Source organism: Giraffa tippelskirchi, chromosome 10 (genome assembly GCF_054371585.1).
Source record: "Giraffa tippelskirchi isolate mGirTip1 chromosome 10, T2T-mGirTip1v1.2.pri, whole genome shotgun sequence".
Taxonomy (NCBI): Eukaryota; Metazoa; Chordata; class Mammalia; order Artiodactyla; family Giraffidae; genus Giraffa; species Giraffa tippelskirchi.
The window spans coordinates 134,665,286-134,685,480 of NC_137284.1; the positions used below are offsets into that span (position 1 = coordinate 134,665,286).

Below are 20,195 nucleotides of genomic sequence, written 5' to 3' on the forward strand. Positions count from 1 at the left end.
ACATGCAAGCAGATCCATGACAAGAGGGATGGATTTATGATAAAATGTGACCAACACTGCAGATTCTCAGGATTATCTGGATAGGGAAAGCCTGTTTGTTTTTCTTCCTCATTTGAGAATTGGGAGCCCATGCACTTTGTGTTCTGTGTATTCGGTTAGCCTGACTGTGTTAGTCACAGATCATTGAAGTCTAAAAGCTCAGCATTTTCCTATCACCCTTGATTGCCTTTCTACACTGTGAGCTCAGTGGAAAATAATGCATAGCCTCTGGACTAATGTGTTGCTAATTCCTTCAGCCAAAGGTATGTGACAAATCAGCCAGAAATCATTGACTTGCCTTGTCCTCACCAGGATGCTTATCACCCTACAGTTCCAGTAGCTCACTTCTACCTGTTTTCATCTCTATATATCTATAGATATAAATATATATGGCTTCCCAGGTGGCTCCGTGGTGAAGTATCTGCCTGCCAATGCGGAAGATGCAGGAGATGTGGATTTGATCCCTGGCTCAGGAAGATCCCCTGGAGGAGGAAATGGCAACCCACCCCAGTTTTCTTGCCTGGAAAATCCCATGGACAGAGGAGCCTGGCAGGCTACAATGCATAGGGTTGCAAAAGAATCAAACACTACTGAGTGATGGAGCACATATGCACATAGATACATATATAGAGAGAGAGATTTTCACAATGAAATATACAAACAGAAAACTGAACAAAACCTAATCATACATCTTAATGAATTCTGACAAAACAAACATCTGTGTAACCACATGAGTCAGGAGATGGAGCACTGCTGGCACTTTCAGACAACAGCTCTCCATCCTGAGCACCATCAGGGATGCTTCTGTATTTTTCCCAATCGCGGGTCTCTCCTCTTGTCTAAATGTAACCAATCTGACTTTTAAGACAATATTTTCCTTGATTACTTATCATTTCCACCTAAATGTGCATTTCTAAACCTCTTAGTTTTGCCTGTTTTTTTAAATTCATGTAAATAAAATCAAACATCTCTATTTCCCTATTTGAACTTTATATAATGGAAATATTATATCAGCCTGGCTACTTCTGATTTTGCTTATGAGACTCACTTTCACTGTTACGCCTGTGTGTCATTCATTTATTTTCATTGCTGAATAGTATTTTACTATATAGAGGCACTATTTGTGTATCTATGCTAGCATTGATGAACATATGGGTTATTTCTGTTTTGGCTATTATACACATTAATTCTATAAACATTCTCTTATCTATAGTGTTAGTCACTCAGCCATGTCTGATTCTTTACAATCCCATGGACTGCAGCCCGCCAGGCTCCTCTGTCCATGGAATTTTCCAAGTAAGAATACTGGAGTGGATTGCCATTTCCTTCTCCAAGGGATCTTCCCAACCCAGGAATCGAACCCGGGTCTCCTGCATTGCAGGTAGATTTTTTGCTGTCTGAGCCACTAGGGAAGGCTTCTTTTATCTATGTCCTGCTACAAAAGGATATGTATATCCAATGAGTATATAATTAAGAATTGAATTGGTAGATTGGCCAGCATGAATGTCTTCAAACGTAATAGAAAATGCCTATCTGGATACAGACTGGTTGATCCAATTACACTCCCGCCAGCAATGTATGAGAATCCTTGTAGCCTCACATCCTTACCAATACCTGATAGTCTCAGTTTGTTCAAATTTAGCCACTCTCAAATATCCCACTACCTTATTGTGGTTTTTGACTTGAATTTCCTAGATTATTTATGAAATTTAAAGTCATTTTAACTTTTCTTTTTTTATTTATGAAGCATATATTCAAATCACATGTTTGTTTGTTTGTTTTTTCTCTTATTGGGTTGTCTGTCTTTTTCTCATTGATTAGTAGGACATTTTTCTTAATAGATATTCCAGAATACATATGAGCAATTTGTTATATATATATTATAAATGTCCTGCCCCACCCTGTGGCTTGCCTTTTAACTCTGCACTAAATCCAACAAGAGACATATATTAAAGTCTGTGGCAGGTTCTCTTATAAACATATATCCAGGGTACTTTTGAGTACAAAAAAAGAGTTGCCAATTAAACCTATAAGGAATGGGGACTCAAAACAGTCAGGCAAAGGTAAATCTTGAAAATATACACTCATATTTTTCAGGAAATTAAAGGGGCTCCTATGAATAGAAGGAAATAAGAACAAAACTAAAAAGAATACAATCTAAGTTTCACAGATGATACTTTGGGAGTATATGAGACCGTGAAGAATGAATAATAGGAAAGCAAAGGAGGAGAGGTCCAAAAAAAGAAAGGAATAGGACAAGAAAGTTGAAGAACACTTCCTGAAACAGGAAGAAAATCAAGTCAAGAGAGTGTCATGAACCATTTCCAAAGCAGAACATACCAGATGTGAGGTTTATTTTTCTGCATCAATTTAAATAGTCAACTTAAATAACCTATGGGATCCAGCTGTGTGGTCAGATACTGGTCTAGATGTTGTTGTCAGGTAATTTTCAATTGTGATCAATGTATAAATCAGTAGACTTTGAGAAAACCTGATCATGCTTCACAATGTAGGTAGGTCACATCCAATCAGTTGAAGCCATAGGAAGAAACACTGAGATCCCTGGAGAAGAACGGAATTCTGTCTGCAGTCTAGCTTTGGACTCCGGACCATAACATCACCTTTTTCATCCTGCCAGGTCTCCGCTTGCCAGCCTGCCTTACAGATTTGGGACCTGCCAGCCCTTGAAACATGTGAGTCAGTTCTTTAAAATCTCTCTACAAATTTATATATCCTATTGGTACTGTTTCCCTGGAGAACCCTGAAAAATGCCACAGATGATACAAGGGTCCTAAATATACCCAGGGCAATGTATAGCTGAATAGGAGTGGAAGCATAATTACTGGGGTTAAGAAAATCATGGCAATGTGATGTTTGGGCTAATTTCAAAACCAATAAGAATAATGGGAGAAATTATTTAGCAACTGAAGTTATTGAGAAAAATAAGTATTTGAAATGGGAATAAATGATGCCAACAAGAATTGGGGAGAGTAATATATAAGAATGGCATGGACTTTTAAATAAAAGCAACTGTCAAGTGAATGGGAGTCTCATGGCAAACAAATACTGTAATTCCTCTCTTGTCCTATAAATGCAAGAGAGAGCAGTACTCTTGGATGAAGAAAGTTTCCAAGAAAGGTTTATTCATCATCTGTTAGGTGATCAATAAAACCCTAGGTATCACTGAGGAAAGGTAAAATGAGTCTCTAAGATTTAGAAATATATATTCACTTGAAATAAATATTCCTTGTGATTTAAAAAAGAATTAAGGGCAGATGTGTGGTTGTCCTGTGATGGAGAAGAGCTGAGCTGGATAGCAATGAAAGTGAGTTTTGAAAGTTGTGGGCAGAAAATAATATAGATGTTTGAAGAGTATTATAAGCAATGGATGGCAATTAGCTTTGGAGTCAGAGATCTGGGTTTATATTCTACATTTGTCAAATACTCATACATTTACAAACTGTGTGACTGGGGTGTGAAGCAGAATATTCAAATAGTAGCCCTAAATGCTCTTTCAATCAGTAAACAATAAAGTAGGTAAAGTTGGAGCACTCGCTTTTCCCAAGGGGTAGGGTTACAGTGCTCTCCCCATCCTCAGAAGAGGAAGTGCATAGTTCCCCTGAGTTCCAAGATGCCCAGGTTCTGAGCAGTTGGCTTCCTCCATTGCTGACAACTAAATGCAGACTGCTTGTCATCCAAAAAGTCTATTTCACTGTCTTGACAAGAGACTCATCCCCTGACCCCATTAGAAAAGAGCATTTAGGGCAATGTTCTTGCACTAGAACATTAGCCCACTATGCATCCAGCAGGAGGCTGGTCCTTAGCCACCTCTCTGGGATGCTGAGTCTTCAGCAACGTGTTCCTCTCACTGACATCAGCTTGTAAGATTCTCCAATAAAGCCTGGTCCTTGACCATGTGGTTCTACAGAATTCTCCCTGAGCCCTGTTGCAAAATAGTGACCTGAGACATATAACAACCACCCTTGGCTTTGATATCCTTACCTGTAAAATAGGAACTATGCCAGCTACAGTAATGAGTTATCATGATGATGGAGCAAGAAAACACATTTAATATACTTAGCATGGGGTCTATTTTATATAGCTAATAGCAGGAAGTTTACTTATGAGCAGAATAATTAAAACTTAATAGCCGCAATTTCCCAACAGAATGATAAGTCATGGTTCTGGCCTCAAAAAAATCACTCACAAGGTAATGAAATAGAGAATGACAATTGAGTGTGTGGAGGGTGTGATGGGGGTGTATGGCTGGAAAGGATATTTACAAAAAGGGAGGGACTGGCCAGAAGTATATCAACCTCTGCAAGTGTTATCCCACTAACTACTGTAGGTTGTATTTTCACTTATAATCATAACTTAGTACTTCTTTCTTTGTGTTTGTGCATATACATACAACTAACGTATGTAACAAATAGATGAGCAGAAGTCTCTGAATTATCAGGGGTAAATCTCTTGCTATATGACAGAACTCTGAGAGCATATATGTGTCTATAGCCGTTGCTAGATTGATTGAAAAACATTAGGGGGAATCTGTTTTCCTCTGTTTAAAATGACATAGACAGGGAACTGTAAAGTGGAAGGTCCTCTATAATGTAGGTTATTATAAAGAAGCTGGGCAGAAAAGTGTTAATCACTCAGTCACGTCCGACTCTTTGCAACCCCGTGGACTGTAGCCAGCCAGGCTCCTCTGTCCATGGGATTATTTAGGCAAGAATACTGCAGTAGGTAGCCATTCCCTTCTCCAGGGGATCTTCCTGACTCAAGATCTGAACCCAGGTCTCTCTCATTGCAGGAGCTTTCTTTATGGTCTAAGCCACAAGGAAAAACCTCAAAGATAAGTTCTAATTGTGTAAATAAAGCAGTCAAAGCCAGGGCAAATTTTCACGTTGGAGCTGCTCCTGAATTTGTTACTATTGTTACTAGGTCTGGCCAAAAGAAACAAAACTTTAGTTATGGACAATATTGGAGAAATGAGACCTCACATGGTCCCACTGAGATGAAGCCTCTGCTTGGAGGGATGAGAGTGTGTTGCAGAAAGGGAGAAGGTGAGCTTGGGAGCAGGAGAGTAAGTGTGGAACCAATTAATTTTATCATGTGCCCTTGCTCACAACCAGCATTAGCTGAATAGGAGGAGTCCCAACCACCACAGGACTTCCCAGAAAGCTCAGGGAATTCAACTCAGTCAGAATTTAATCCTGTAGACTACTCAGACCACTGGGGTAAATGCAAATAGAACCAAGTATGATGAAAATCTCACTGTACATGAACTAATATTTGGATCTGAGTGCAAAGGAGTGTGAGAAACTTCTTCTCCGTGGCAGTTGTGGAGCAGGATGCAGAAGACAAGAGCCCTGGTAATGTGAGGATGGGAGAAACAGGCTGGGAGGAGAGGAGATCTGAAGTGAAAGGTGGGGATGGAAAAGACCATGTTGCATATTCACAAAACAGAGTCAGACTTTCCCTGGGAGAAAGACCTTGACAGAGGAAGGAGAGGGTTAACAAACAACATCTGTATATTCTAAAGTCAGAAGACATCCCTGAGAACCAGCATTTTAATTTTCACACTACGATCTTTGAAGCTCTGCTGTATTTGTGCCAAACTCTGTAATAATGGTAGATATACAGTCTTGTTGTAGAAGAAGAGGTAAAGAGAATGGTGACGAAATGCCTCATTGTCAAGTCCCAAAGACCTCTGGTTGTCAACCACCCAGGATAGTGACTGCTAAGGCCACTCTCTATGTCCTTGCTGTCAACACTGGATGACATGTGTTAAAGATGTTGAGAAGGGAGCTGTCTGTCTTCAGAACAAAGCACCACTCCCCACCTGGAAGGTGTGTTCAATATGCCATCCTGGGAAGAGTGAACTCTTTGAGCAGCACATAATGAAAAAAGACTGTGGCCCTGAGCAATAAATTTCAGAATCTTAAAGACTACATTCATTGCTTCTCCTAACTGCAGAATATAGAATTTTACATTGTCCTAACAACAACAACAAAGGTGCAATTTTTCTCTTCCCTACCACGGAAGAGTTCCTTACTAACTTCTAATTTAGTTAAGGCTACTTTAACTGCATTATTCTTTCAGGAGTATATTCTTAAAAATCTCAAATCCTGCAAAAGTAAAATAGTCACTTTCCAAAAAGCAATCTTGTGAAACAGATGCAAGATCAGAAAATGAGTAGGTCATACTTCATGGGTGGATTCTTCTCACAGTCTAATGATTGGTTTATTTAACACCCTCATTAAATTATCAAAAACAAGGGTGTTTTCCTTGCTCCACTACCCAAACCCTCAACGTAGAAGAGTTGGCTGGAGAAGTAAATAACTTAATAATTGCCTCAAACTTTACTAACGTAGTTAGATACGACACCTCCCCTAAAGGTGCCATATCTAATTAAACTATTGTAATATTAATGCCTATATCGTATGCAATTCCATTATATTTCATTTTATTGTCATTTGTATAGTTTTATGACATTAAAAGCTTCAATAAAAATCTTCATGCACAAATACTTTTCATTTCAGATTACTTGTTAGAGTAAAATTCTTGGAAGAAGTATTTCTGAACCAATGGATAAGAAGAGCATAACAGGGAAGTTATTTTCCAAAAAGTTTTCTTTACTTTATAAACTATTTAATCTTTTGCCAACTATATAAAAGAGTACTTTCACTTTTTTTCCCTATCATCAACCCAAAATATTTTTCCTGAATCTATATTCCAAGTCAATATGTGAAAAATAATGTTTCAAATTATGTTTAATTGATCCCTTCTAAATCTTAATCATTTTTATAGTCAAGTGTAGTTTCTTTTATGAATTGTTTGAATATGTTCTTTGTTGATTGATATTTTAGGATTTTGAGGGAGGTTGTTGGAATGTGTATAACCATTACAATATTCAATATATTAATGTTTTCTTTTATATTTGAAGCAAATATTTCTCCCAGCTATTTTTTCTTAACTTTGTTCATAGTGTCTAAACTTTGTATTTAGTTAAATCTACTTTTATTTACCTATGTGATTTTTTTCCCCTTAGTTCCTTTCAGCTTAGAAAAATTTCTCCCCTTCTGTTGGTTGTTAGTTGCTCAGTTGTGTCTGAATCTTTGCAACCCTATGGCCTGTAGCCGGCCAGGTGCCTCTGTCCATGGACTTCTCCAGGCAAGAATACTGGAGTGCATAGCCAGTCCCTTTTCCAAGGGGATCTTTCCAACCCAGGGGTGGAACCTGGGTCTTCTGTATTGCAGGCATATTCTTTACCATCTGAGATATGTACTATCTACATTTTTAACATAATTGATTTATGGTTGGCTACTACACATAAGATCATGATCTGATCTCACAGAGATTATACCGGTTTATCAGTTCAGTTCAATCACTCAGTCATGTCCAACTCTTTGCGACCTCTTTGTGACTCTTTGCAGGGTGGTGTCATCTGCATATCTGAGGTTATTGATATTTCTCCCAGCAATCTTGATTCCAGCTTGTGCTTCATCCAGCACAGCATTTCTCATGATGTACTCTGCATATAAGTTAAATAAGCACAGTGACAATATACAGCCCTGACGTACTCCTTTTCCTATTTGGAACTAGTCTGTTGTTCCATGTCCAGTTCTAACCGTTGCTCCCTGACCTGCATATAGGTTTCTCAAGAGGCAGGTCAAGTGGTCTGGTATTCCCATCTCTTTCAGAATTTTCCACAGTCTGTTGTGATCCACACAGTCAAAGGCTTTGGCATAGTCAATAAAAGTTTATGATTTGAGGTAAAAGTTAAACTTGAGTCTTTTCCAAATAGGAAAAATGCATTTATTTCCTCACTCATTTGTGATACCAATTTTTTTCCAGAAATTCAGTTCTAGGATATTCCAGGATCTACTTCTGCATAAGCCATCTAATCTTATTTTAAAAGTTGCCTACAGATTTTTTAAAAAAATAGCTTTTTAATTGTTATTGTTAAAATTAAATGAAACTGAAACTTGTTAATGAAATTAGCTAAAAAAATTTTCCACCATTGCCCAGATATTATAAAAAACATTGAACTTATCATGTTTAATGGTGCATAGATTTCCCCAAGCTGGATAGCTGTGAAATAGAGTGTAACCAATGATTTGAGTGTAACTGTGATTAAACTTTCCAATGTTGCAAGACACTTTTAATGGAAGCTATTATCTATATTTATAGCAGTTTCATTTTTTACTTTAGCTGTTTCTTTCTCATTTTGTTCCTCCTTTTTCTGCAGCTGATTTGCAAAGTATTCCATTAATTGCCTCATAACTGTCATATCTATGGAAAATTCTTAGCATGCCTTAAAGTGATCAAGAAAGCTCTTGAGTGTTGAAATATACCATCTTATTTTTAGATCTCTATGTCTCATCCAGGTTCTGCTTAGGCAAACTTAATTAGATTCAATGATGCTGCCATACATTGGCTATGAAATTACAATAATCAGGGTCAGTTGGACCCTTGAGATATGTTTGCCCCTCTAGATTCCTTGCCTGGACTAGAAGTCCAGCTATTTCTGTCTAGCTCCAAAGCCAAAGGCATTTCAGCTGGCCAGCAATGGTCTCTTCATTGACAATGCCATGTATCTAGTGGTCTAAGCTTAAAAATGAGAGAATTTGTGTGATCCTGTCTGAGACTGAACTCTAGTTTTGCCTGCACCCCTGGTCTTGCTTCATGGATCTGCTATGAAAAAGTCATGATGTTTGTTTGTTTTTCAGTGTCTGGCTACACACCAATCGTACTGCTCACCATTCTGAGCACTGAGTGCAGACATAGCTGCTCCAACATCACAGGTGCAGCAGGACAGCTGCACCCATGGTGCTGGCTAGTCTGGTATCCGCGGGGCAGTGACCCCTCTTCCCACCCAGAAAAAGTCATGATTTTTATGGAACTCTGTTCCTACTAGGATTGTCCAGGCTGGATAGGGTAAATTTTCCAGGAATTTATGCTGCAGGGTAGAGAGGAGAGGGACTGAGGAGTCTGTATTCAAGAATAACAAATTCAGGCTTCCCGGTGGTCCAGTGGTTAAGAATCATCCTACTAACGAAGGAGACACAGGTTTGATTCCTGCTCTGAGAAGATCCCACATGCTGCATAGCAACTAAGCCTGCCAGCCACAACTACTAAAGCTCGCTTGCCTAGAGCTGCTATCTTCGCAACAAGAGAAACCACTGCAAAGAGGAGCCCATGAAGGGCAACAAAGTGTAACCTCCCCCCACCCCAATTCCACACTCTCTGCAACTAGAGAAAGTCTGCAGGTAGCAACGAAGTCCCAGCATAGCTAAAACTAAATAAATAAATCTTTAAAAAAAATAACAATTTCTAGGCAGATAAGATACATCCTTATCCATCCCAGTATGTTTAGTAATATATGAAAATAGTTCTAATAGTTCTTGTTTTATTATAAATAAAATAAGAAAAGAAAAATGATAGCCAGACTAATATCTTCTATAATTTGGGAAATATCTATGTTGTGGGGGCACTCTTGGTGGCTCAGATGGTAAAGAGTCTGCCTGCAATGCGGGAGACCCAAGTTCGATCCCTGGGTCAGGAAGATCCCCTGAAGAAGGGATTGACTATCCACTCCAGTATTCTTGCCTGGAGAATACCATGGACAGAGAAGACTGGAGAGCTACAGTCCATGGGTTTGCCAAGGGTCAGACACGACAGAGTGACTAACAATATGGAGCTTCCCTGGTGGCTCAGTGGTAAAGAATCCGCCTGCAGTGCAGGAAACACAGGAGATGCGGGCTCAATTTCTGGATTGGGAAGATCTTTTGGAGAAGGAAATGGAAACTCACTTCAGTATTCTTGCCTGGAAAATCCCATAGCGTCACAAAGAGTGTAAGCACACATGCACTCACCTACTTTGTGCCAAGAACTCTTATCATGCACTAGAAGTAAAGCATTAAAAGACATAGTCCCTGTCCCCAAGGAGCTCACAGCATGGCGAGCAGATAAGTAGGACGTGGTATAAGAGCTATGAGACCAAAGTGCTAAATGATAGGGAGTAGTTGCCCAGCTTAGACTGTAAACAGCTGGGAGACTTCCTGGAGAAGGTGGCCTACAAACTGAATTTTTAAAGGAAGAGAATTTCAGGCAGATGAAATCACAATAGAAGGCTTAAGAAAGAGATAGCACTAAGTTGTGTCCAACTCTTGCGACCTACGGACTGCCAGGCTCCTCTGTCCATGGGATTTTCCAAGCCGGATTACGGGAGTGGGTTGCCATTTCCTTCTTCAGGGGATCTTCCCGACCCAGGAATCAGACCCAGGAATCAAACCCTGGTCTCCAGCATTGCAGGCAGGTTTTTTACCAACTGAGCTACGCAGGAAGCCCTTAAGAACGCTTAAAGCTGTGAGGGAATAGCTCACTTATGGTCCCACAAGAATTCCAGCAAAGGTCTTAACTGGTAAGTGGCAGGAGATGGAAATGGAGGGTTTAATAGGGCCAGATGATTAAGGTTCTTCTGTCTTGCTAGGAATTCTGGATTCTATCCTAGGCTATGGGGAGGTACTAAAGGATTTTAAATCGTCAAGAGGATGATCAGATTTACATTTAAGAACAATTTCTCTGGCTGCAACCCTGTAACTGGAGAGGGTAGGGGGACATACTGAAACAAAAAGAATAGAGGATGACTGTAGCAATTCAGCAAAGAAAAAATTCCTTCCACTTGTGTTGTATAACACAAAAGGAGGTGTTCTAACTTACTTATTTTTTTACTGTTCTTTTAGGACAGAAGGAACTTGAACATGTCTGTTGTCTGAGGTTAAAGAGGGCTGATGATGGAGGGAGGGCTTTGGGAGCAGGAAGGCAGAGAAGCACAGGGAGAGATGGGACTGGAGGGAAGGAGGGGAAGCTAAGGGCTGATGTAGCTGTCAGTAAAGGTCTTCAGAACTGAGCGAGTTTCCACTTAGGAACTGACGGCCTAGGAAAGAGCTTTTATTGTCTGGATAACACATCAGCACACCATTCCTCTGCAGATCATTTCTTTTATCTTTTGAAGTGTTTATAACATTTCCTCACAACTTTCGGCATTTTCCCCGTCCTTAAATTTAAAGGAATTAGTATGCCATCTTTATCTCCCGTAATCCCCTTCTCCTTTGAGCATCCATCAGCAGTTACTAATGTGAAGCTTCGGCAAGAGAAGAACAAAGAAGCATTAAAAACACTGTATGATGCAAATAACAGAAGTGGTGTGTAACTGCTGCTCACATCATTTCAAAAACACTCTTCAAACTTCAAGTGGAAATTATACTCAAGGCTGCCATGGCTGGATCCTCAAGTTCACCACCGTCTGCACCTTAGAGCAATTGCCCCATAAAACAGTTCTTTTATTTTAGTAATAAAATATCTACTCAAAAAGCTGAAAAATAATGCAAGCAAATGCAGTAAATGTTTGTTATTTGGAGAAGCAAGTTGTTCCTTGTTGCACTACTACTGTTGGAGCTAAGTTCCAGAGGTGGATACTAATGGAATGGGTTGTGAAACTACTTCTCAAACATGCTAAGTATCCAGGCTGTCCAATTAAGGCAATCTCCAAGGCTGGCACTTCTCTGGTCATCTTTAATTAAGTAATAATCTGGTGAAACCCTCACAATTAATCTATAGAGTTGGTTTTTTTCCTGCAATTAATGGAAGAGAAATTTTTTTAAAGTGTATGTAATGGCTTGCTCTTTGTTATAATTTCATTTAGAGGAGTAAGTTACGAAGATGGAAATATAATAAAATTTTTCTATTTTCTTCCATTGAAGGAAAACTAAACAAAAGAACATAAGTCTGCATAAAAATTAACAAAAGGGGTGCTTATCATTTATAGCATTTTATCAATATTTAAATTATATTATATTATTTTTCAGTTGTATCCATGTCACCAAATACTCCAGGCATATCAGGGTATACGTTACTCAATAAACATAAATATATACACACAGGAATGCTTTTCTACCTCTGGGATCTGTTTGGGAAGGAAAAGTGTCATATTGTTTTTCTATACCTGGAATGATTCAGACTTATCTGCCCATTAACACTTTATCCAACTGATGCTTCCTACAACATTCAACCTTACCTGATCAGCTCTTTTTTATTAATTTATTAGTTATTGGCTACCATAAATTAATAGATTAAATAATGAAGGAATGAATTAACTGATCAGTGTGGGCAGGTTCCATGAGCTACACATCTTTGTATACATAGAGTCCTTTGGACAGCAAGGAGATCAAAGCAGTCAATCCATCCTGATTTCCTGAATCCATGTTGGAAGGACTGATGCTGAAGCTGAAGCTCCAATGCGAAGAGCTGACTCATTGGAAAAGACCCTGATGCTGGGAAAGATTGAAGGCAGGAGGAGAAGGGGACAACAGAGGATGAGATGGTTGGATGGCATTACTGACTCAATGGACATGAGTTTGAGCAAACTCCAGGAGATGGTGAAGGGCAGGGAAGCCTGGCCTGCTGTAGTCCATGGGGTTGCAAAGAGCTGGACATGATTGAGTGACTGAACAACATATCTTTGTGACCCCCCAGTGGAGCCTACCATGGTACCAGGAATTTTAGCATGTCAAATAAATATCTACCAACTTATTAATTACCCGTATATTGCACATACTGGAATATGTTTATATTTACTTTGAGGAATTCTTCCTAAATTGTAATCATAGCTTCTGAGGAGAAAAGCATATATTTCCAGCAACTTGATCCTTAAAATTTTCAGAGGGACTTTTTCTCTAAAGGGAAATAAACTTTCTCTTGAATGTTGTGAAAGAAGCCAGTGGATGATTTCTGAATGTCTGGTAACTCTCCTCAGGGTTTAGCAATCACCTGATCCTGAGGGACTTTTATCTAATCTTAACCATGCACCTGACTGCCAAGCAGAGCTAATCACTTAAGTTCCAGTGAATTAATGGGTTCATCTGTAAAACACGATTGTCATCAAAGGACTTCAGAGGGAAAGACTAATAATGATAGAGTGACCCAAATGACGGTAGATTTAAAAATTCAACAATGCTGTCAAGAGTCAGGGCAAAACCATTTTCCATACTGTCCCTCAATTGTAACTTTTGCTTTTGTGAGGATTTAATTCAATAAAAATAAGCTTATAAGAGCTCTGTTGTGTTGTTTTGTATCTGCTGGATCGATGCCAAATGCAAATCCCTTGCTTTTAAAAATTTAAAATGGAAAGCACTTGGAAAATTCATGATATTTTCATTAGATGCCCAAGGACTCTGGATTTCAATGGACAAAACACACCTCCTGCAACTTTGTTAAGGTTTTTAAATAGAAAATCAATTCATACATTACTTGTTATTACCTTCTTCCTCTTCTATTTCCTTTCATTTGTCTTTAATATTTTGAATTTGACTTTTACGTTTCTGCATCTTTGTGTTTTTTCACCCCTGAAGCAGCTGGAAGAATTTTTCAGACTCCAGGGTGGCATTTTCAGTTTCTAATGAGGTTCTCCCTTCGATGTGTATCAAACAATCACTTTCAGGCTCCAGATAAAGAGCCAGAGTGCCCCACAAGTGCCCTAAGCCCAGTGGGTGCTTGCTTGCCAGAGCTGATTGTGTCTTTCTAGCTGCAATGCATATTTTGGGGGACAATGATAAATATTAGCTCAAAGAGTGATGAAAACTATTTCTCAGACACATAAGATCAGGGTCTATTGAAAATCCGCTTTTTTTTCCAGGCACTGTGACATCTGTTCATGGTCATTAAGCATTGCTGCACAAGGGGATAGAGGACGTTAACTGAATTGTTGTTGGGTCCACAATGAAACAGAAAAACATCAGAACCAAGGCACGCACTATTTAGGTAGTTCATAGGGTCCTTTTAATCACCCACTTGACTTTACACATTGATGTAATATGTGGGAGGTTGATATAGAGTAGAGAGAAAAACTGTAATTCCACAATTTCAGGATTGCTAATGAACCTAAAATGCTGTTTTGTGTGCAGTGTCTGAAAGAAATCATATAGGACTTAAGGAAATCAGGAATGCAAGAATTCACAGAAAATAAAGCTGAAGGCTGTAACAGAACTGAATACCTCATTCCTTTGCATTCTAGCAACTAGTGATTGATTTTTAAGAAACCTATTTCTGCAAGAATGCCATGTAGTCTTTTATATAAATCTCACTTTTAGGAATTTCATAACAAGTTCTCACTTGTTAGTTCACTTAATTCTCTTCACAACCCTATAATTAAAAAGTTATCATAATCTGCATTTTAGAGTTTAAAAAGTTGAGAGGAATAAATTACATAATTTGATAAGGCTGGTAACGGGGCCTCTAGAACTCCATGCTCATTTGCCTGAACACTGCCCAAGGACATTCTCCCATCATTTGACAAAAAAAAAAAATGTCTATTACATTTATATCTAAGTTGCGTTCAGCCAAAAAAAGCAGCTTTCTAAGCTCTCAGATGCCGAAAAATCAGCCCAACAAAATTTAACTTTTTGACCAGTCATAAAACAATGGAGAGAACAATACCACCTTCTTCTCCAGAGATTTTAAGCATTTATGGTCTTAAGTCAAAATTGCATCCTTACCTAAGGACAGTAAATTTGCTTCTGTGTGCTATTTCCCACATTATCCCATTACTTGATTCCTCTCTCTCTCCATCCCTCTCTCCCTCTCTTCCCTCCCTCCTTTCCTTCTTTTAATAAGCCTGTATATATAACTAGTCATTATCAAGCACTTGCAACACACCGGGCAGTTTCCTAGGCTCTTCCTTGCAAACATTTTAAAGTGCAATAAGAGAAACAGGAAGCAATGAAATGAGTCAGCTATTTTAGGAATCAGTTTAGTCACAGTTGCTCCCAGCTGCAGGCCCAGAGAGTTGGGTTGGGCTGTCTTGAATTGCAACCACATGCAACTCAGACCTATAGGAGCAGAGCGGCCTGTCAGTTCACACTGCGGGCCCATTTATAGCTCTTATCTTAGTTAATACCACTGATTATAAATGTAATAGGTACTTAGCAATTCTCATGCCAAATCTGGAAGGGACCTCAAGATACTTCTAGTCTCCTGGTTCTCAAATCTAACCATGTACCAGAGGCACTGGTGGTTTTGATAAGGAATGGATTCTTGCACTCCACCAAGGAAATCAATATTTCCAGGAAGGAAGTTTTTTTAATTTTTTAATTTTTATTTTATCTGCATTTCTAGTAAACTCTCCCAGGGACTGCTGAGTAGCCTGTTTAAAATGATACTGGAAAACCTTAGACTATAATCTTGCTTTTGATTTTTATTATTACAAGATCTTGAATTGAGTTCAAATTATCAGGTTTTATGAGAAATGCATCTGCTTAGTCTTGGAAATACCTTCCAGAAGTATAAAATGCCTTCATAGTCCACTTAATTGACAGAAGCAAACAGAGTAACCAAGTGTGTCAGGGTAGAGACATCTGGACCCCTCTGAGGCAACCTAAGAAATGAGTCTGTCAGAGGAGAGTGATCATTATAAGTAGGTTGGGGCTTCCCTGGTGGTTCAGTGGTTAAGAATCCACCTTGAAATACAGGGGACACTGGTTCAGTCCCTGGGATGGGAAGATCTCACATGCGGCTGAGCAACTAAGCCCCTGTACCACAACTACTGATGCCCAAGTGCCTGGAGCTTGTGCTCTACAACAAGAGTACTCACCACAATGAGAAACCCACGCACTGCAACTAGACAGTAGCTTCCTTTCTCTGCAACTAGAGAAAGCCTGTGCGTAGCAATGAAAATCCTGAACAGCCATAAATACATAAATATAATTTTTAAAAGTAGGTAGGTTGACTGTATCCCCTGGTTTGTTTTGGACAAGCCCATTTCTCATGCCCTGCTCACAGCGACACTGGTACACCCTGAAGCTAGCAGCTGGGACCGTGGTTTCCTGACTCCCCCACTTCCTGATGAGGCAGTGCTGATGGACCAATTCTGAGCAGTGTTCTTTGGTTCATCAAGTCACTCCTGCAGGTTCAACCTGGAGCTCTTACCAAGTCTTTCCAAAAAAAATATAAGCACTCATTTATCATGTTAAATTTCCTCTGGCTATAAATAGTGTGGTTTCTCTTGTCTGTTGAAGAACAGTAAGTGATAAAGACCCGAAGAATGAAAAGGAGGCAGGTGACAAATCAGGAAAAGAGAATTCTCGGCAGAGAGAACAGCAAGTACAAAGGGTAAGTAAGGCTGGAAAAGGCCTTGACAGGTTCAGGGAACAGAAACGTCTTTGGGGCTGGAACAAACAGGTGGGAATGGGAAGGATGAGATACAGTAGGAGATAGATCAGATCTATGCCAGTGATATCAAGTTCAGATTTTTGTCCAAGTACATTGGAAAGCCAATTCAGAGTTTCAATCAGGCACATCTAGTTTTAAGAACTTACTCTGGGTGCCTTATAGATAAAGAAAGCAGGAAGACAAGTCATGGGGCTGTTTCAGTAGTAGTGGTGATGATAGTAGTAGTAGTAGCAGCAGTAGGGAGGGAAAGGTGGAATTAAAGGTGAATCCTCAGTTTTTAGCTGAATCAAAAGATAGATGTGGTACAATTCACTGAAATGGGAATACTTGGGATAGAATGTGTGTTTGAGGCATCAAGAATTTAATTGCACAACTTGATTTGAGATGCTAACTGGACATCCAAGGGTCTATATCAAGGAGAGGTTGTAAACAATAGTCTATAAAAGAACAGCTTTCCATCTAGAGACTCTCATCTGAACCAGGTCAAATTTTTTTTTACTACAGGAGTCAGAAAAAAACTCTCTGAGCACAGCACATCCAAGCACCTATTTCTTATATTGGCTATTATCAAAGACCCATCTATTAACCTTACTACCATGGCCTCTATATTTTCTGTGAAATTCATAAACACTTCCTCAGACCCAGTAAGGTCTAGACCTCTCCTGCCTACTTACCCTCAACAAAAAACTAAATCGGGCACTGTAGTCATTTACAAGCCTTTTACTGTGTGTTTACTTCATACCTGAGACAGTAACCTCCCGTCTTCTCAGACTGCTCTAATAACTACCTAAGGAAGCCAACTTGCTCTTTATAAATATGTTCACAACATCCCTAGACATGATGTTCCTTACGATGCCAATCTCCTTGTTGGTATGTAAGTTTGCCCATCCCATATGCACATTTGATCATCAACATCATCGTGGTGGTGGGTGAAAATAGAACCTATATATACACAAACATATATATTTCAATATATATATTTCAACTTATAAATTTCAATATACATATATTTCAATATATATAATATATATTGAAAGAGATTTATAAGGAATTGAATTGGCTCATGCAATTATGAGCCAACAATTATGGAGGTCAACAAGTCCAAAGTCAGCAAGCTGGAGACCCAAGACAGCCACTGGTGTAGTTCCAGTTCAAAGACTGTCAGGCTCAAGACACAGGAAGAGACAATATTTCAGCTCATGTCTGAAAGCAGGTAAAAGCCAAAGTCCCTGTTCACCGGCAGTCTGGCAAGAGAAATCCTCTCTTACTCATGGGAAGGTGAGGTCTTCAACTGATTGGATATGGCTCATCCACACTGGGGAAGGCAATCTGCTTTACTAGTCTATCAATTTAAAGGTAAGTCTGAAAATACTCTGATAGAAACACCAAGAATAATGTTTGGTTAAATATCAGGCCTCCTCGTGTGACCCAGTCAAGTTAACACATAAAACTGATCATCACAGTTGGTCAACATTCTCTTAGGATACAAAATCTTTTGTCTTTATTCAAACTCCACACTAAAGAAAAGAATGAACATGAATACTGACAGAGTGTAAACCACTCTGTCTGACTGTAAAATGTTATTAAGTGCACTTTCTTCATATCCTTATTTACAAAGATTTGTTATTCACTATGTTTCATCCATACCCAGTGTCTGCCATATTAACTGCAAAAGTGGATAAATCACTCATTAAGACCTTTAGTCCTTGTTATCTCATGCCCACCTTGCAGTCCTATCACCAGCAGTCTTTGTTCATAACACTCCATTTCTATGCAATTACTCTCTAAATCTTCCTACAACATTACTACCATTACATTACAGTCAAGAACCGACAATGGCTCACCAGAGCAGTAAAGGCAGATTAACTTTCAACTGTCACTCCTATGGGTAGGCTATGGTGATTATTATGTATTAGACACTAAAAATAAATAAATAAATAAATAAATAAAAGTTAAAGTCCTTATGTTCACTTTTAGAATTTTGAAGAGGGGTCAGAATTGTAAGCAAAGAGGAAACAAGATGAGTATTCTAATGAGTGGCATGTGGGGTTTGCATTAGACCCCAACTGTGACTGCCATCAGCTGTATATATCAAGAGAAGTGGAGTTCCAGTGAATATGACATCTTAGTGGTCTTTCTTTCCTTCAGTTCAGTTCAGTCACTCAGTTGTGTCTGACTCTTTGAGATCCCATGAATTGCGGCACACCAGGCCTCTCTGTCCATCACCAACTCCTGGAGTCTACCCAAACCCATGTCCATCGAGTCGGTGATGCCATCCAACCATCTCATCCTCTGTCGCCCCCTTCTCCTCCTGCCCCAAATCCTACCCAGCATTAGGGTCTTTTCCAATGAGTCAACCCCTAGCATGAGGTGGCCAAAGTATTGGAGTTTCAGCTTCAACATCAGACCTTCCAATGAACACCCAGGATTGATCTCTTTTAGGATGGATTGATTGGATCTCCTTGCAGTCCAAGGGACTCTCAAGAGTCTTCTCCAACACCACAGTTCAAAACCATCAATTCTGCGGTGCTCAGCTTTCTTCACCGTCCAACTCTCACATCCATACATGACCACTGGAAAAACCATAGCCTTGACTAGACGGACTTTTGTTGGCAAAGTAAAGTCTCCGCTTTTAAATATGCTATCTAGGTTGGCCATAACCTTCCTTCCAAGGAATAAGCGTCTTTTAATTTCATGGCTGCAGTCACCATCAGCAGTGATTCTGGAGCCCAAAAAAATAAAGTCTGACACTGTTTCCACTGTTTCCCCATCTATTTCCCATGAAGTGATGGGACCAGATGCCATGATCTTAGTTTTCTGAACGTTGAGCTTTAAGCCAACTTTTTAACTCTCCTCCTTCACCTTCATCAAGAGGCTCTTTAGTTCTTCTTCACTTTCTGCCATAAGGGTGGTGTCATCCGCATATCTGAGGTTATTGATATTTCTCCCGGCAATCTTGATTCCAGCTTGTGTTTCTTCCAGCCCAGCGTTTCTCATGATGTACTCTGCATATAAGTTAAATAAGCAGGGTGACAATATACAGCCTTGATGTACTCCTTTTCCTATTTGGAACCAGTCTGTTGTTCCATGTCCAGTTCTAACTGTTGCTTCCTGACCTGCATACAGGTTTCTCAAGAGACAGGTCAGATGGTCTGGTATTCCCATCTCTTTCAGAATTTTCCACAGTTTATTGTGATCTACACAGTCAAAGGCTTTGGTATAGTCAATAAAGCAGAAATAGATGTTTTTCTGAAACTCTCTTGCTTTTTCGATGATTCAGCAGATATTGGCAATTTGATCTCTGGTTCCTCTGCCTTTTCTAAAACCAGCTTGAACATCTGGAAGTTCATGGTTCACGTATTGCTGAAGCCTGGCTTGGAGAATTTTGAGCATTACTTTAGTAGTATGTGAGATGAGTGCAATTGTGCGGTAGTTTGAGCATTCTTTGGCATTGCCTTTCTTTGGGATTGGAACGAAAACTGACCTTTTCCAGTCCTGTGGCCACTGCTGAGTTTTCCAAATTTGCTGGCATATCGAGTGCAGCACTTTTACAGCATCACCTTTGAGGATTTCAAATAGCTCAACTGGAATTCCATCACCTCCACTAGCTTTGTTCGTAGTGATGCTTTCTAAGGCCCACTTGACTTCACATTCCAGGATGTCTGGCTCTAGGTGAGAGATCACACCATCGTGATTATCTGGGTCGTGAAGATCTTTTTTGTACAGTTCTTCTGTGTATTCTTGCCACCTCTTCTTAATATCTTCTCCTTCTCTTAGGTCCATACCATTTCTGTCTTTTATCGAGCCTATCTTTGCATGAAACGTTCTTTTGGTATCTCTAATTTTCTTGAAGAGATCTGTAGTCTTTCCCAATCTGTTGTTTTCCTCTATTTGTTTGCACTGATCGCTGAGGAAGGCTTTCTTAT

At 39.4% G+C, this 20,195-nt stretch overlaps 1 protein-coding gene and 1 non-coding gene across 4 annotated transcripts in view; both read right to left on the minus strand.

Annotated features, from left to right (window-relative positions):
• Positions 1 to 20,195, minus strand: part of GRM8 (glutamate metabotropic receptor 8) — an 877,877-nt gene that overhangs the window by 236,391 nt on the left and 621,291 nt on the right. The window lies entirely within an intron of this gene.
• LOC145524958 (small nucleolar RNA SNORA17) lies at positions 8,770 to 8,878 on the minus strand. The gene has a single exon (XR_014067988.1). It is a non-coding gene; the product is annotated as a small nucleolar RNA SNORA17 (small nucleolar RNA).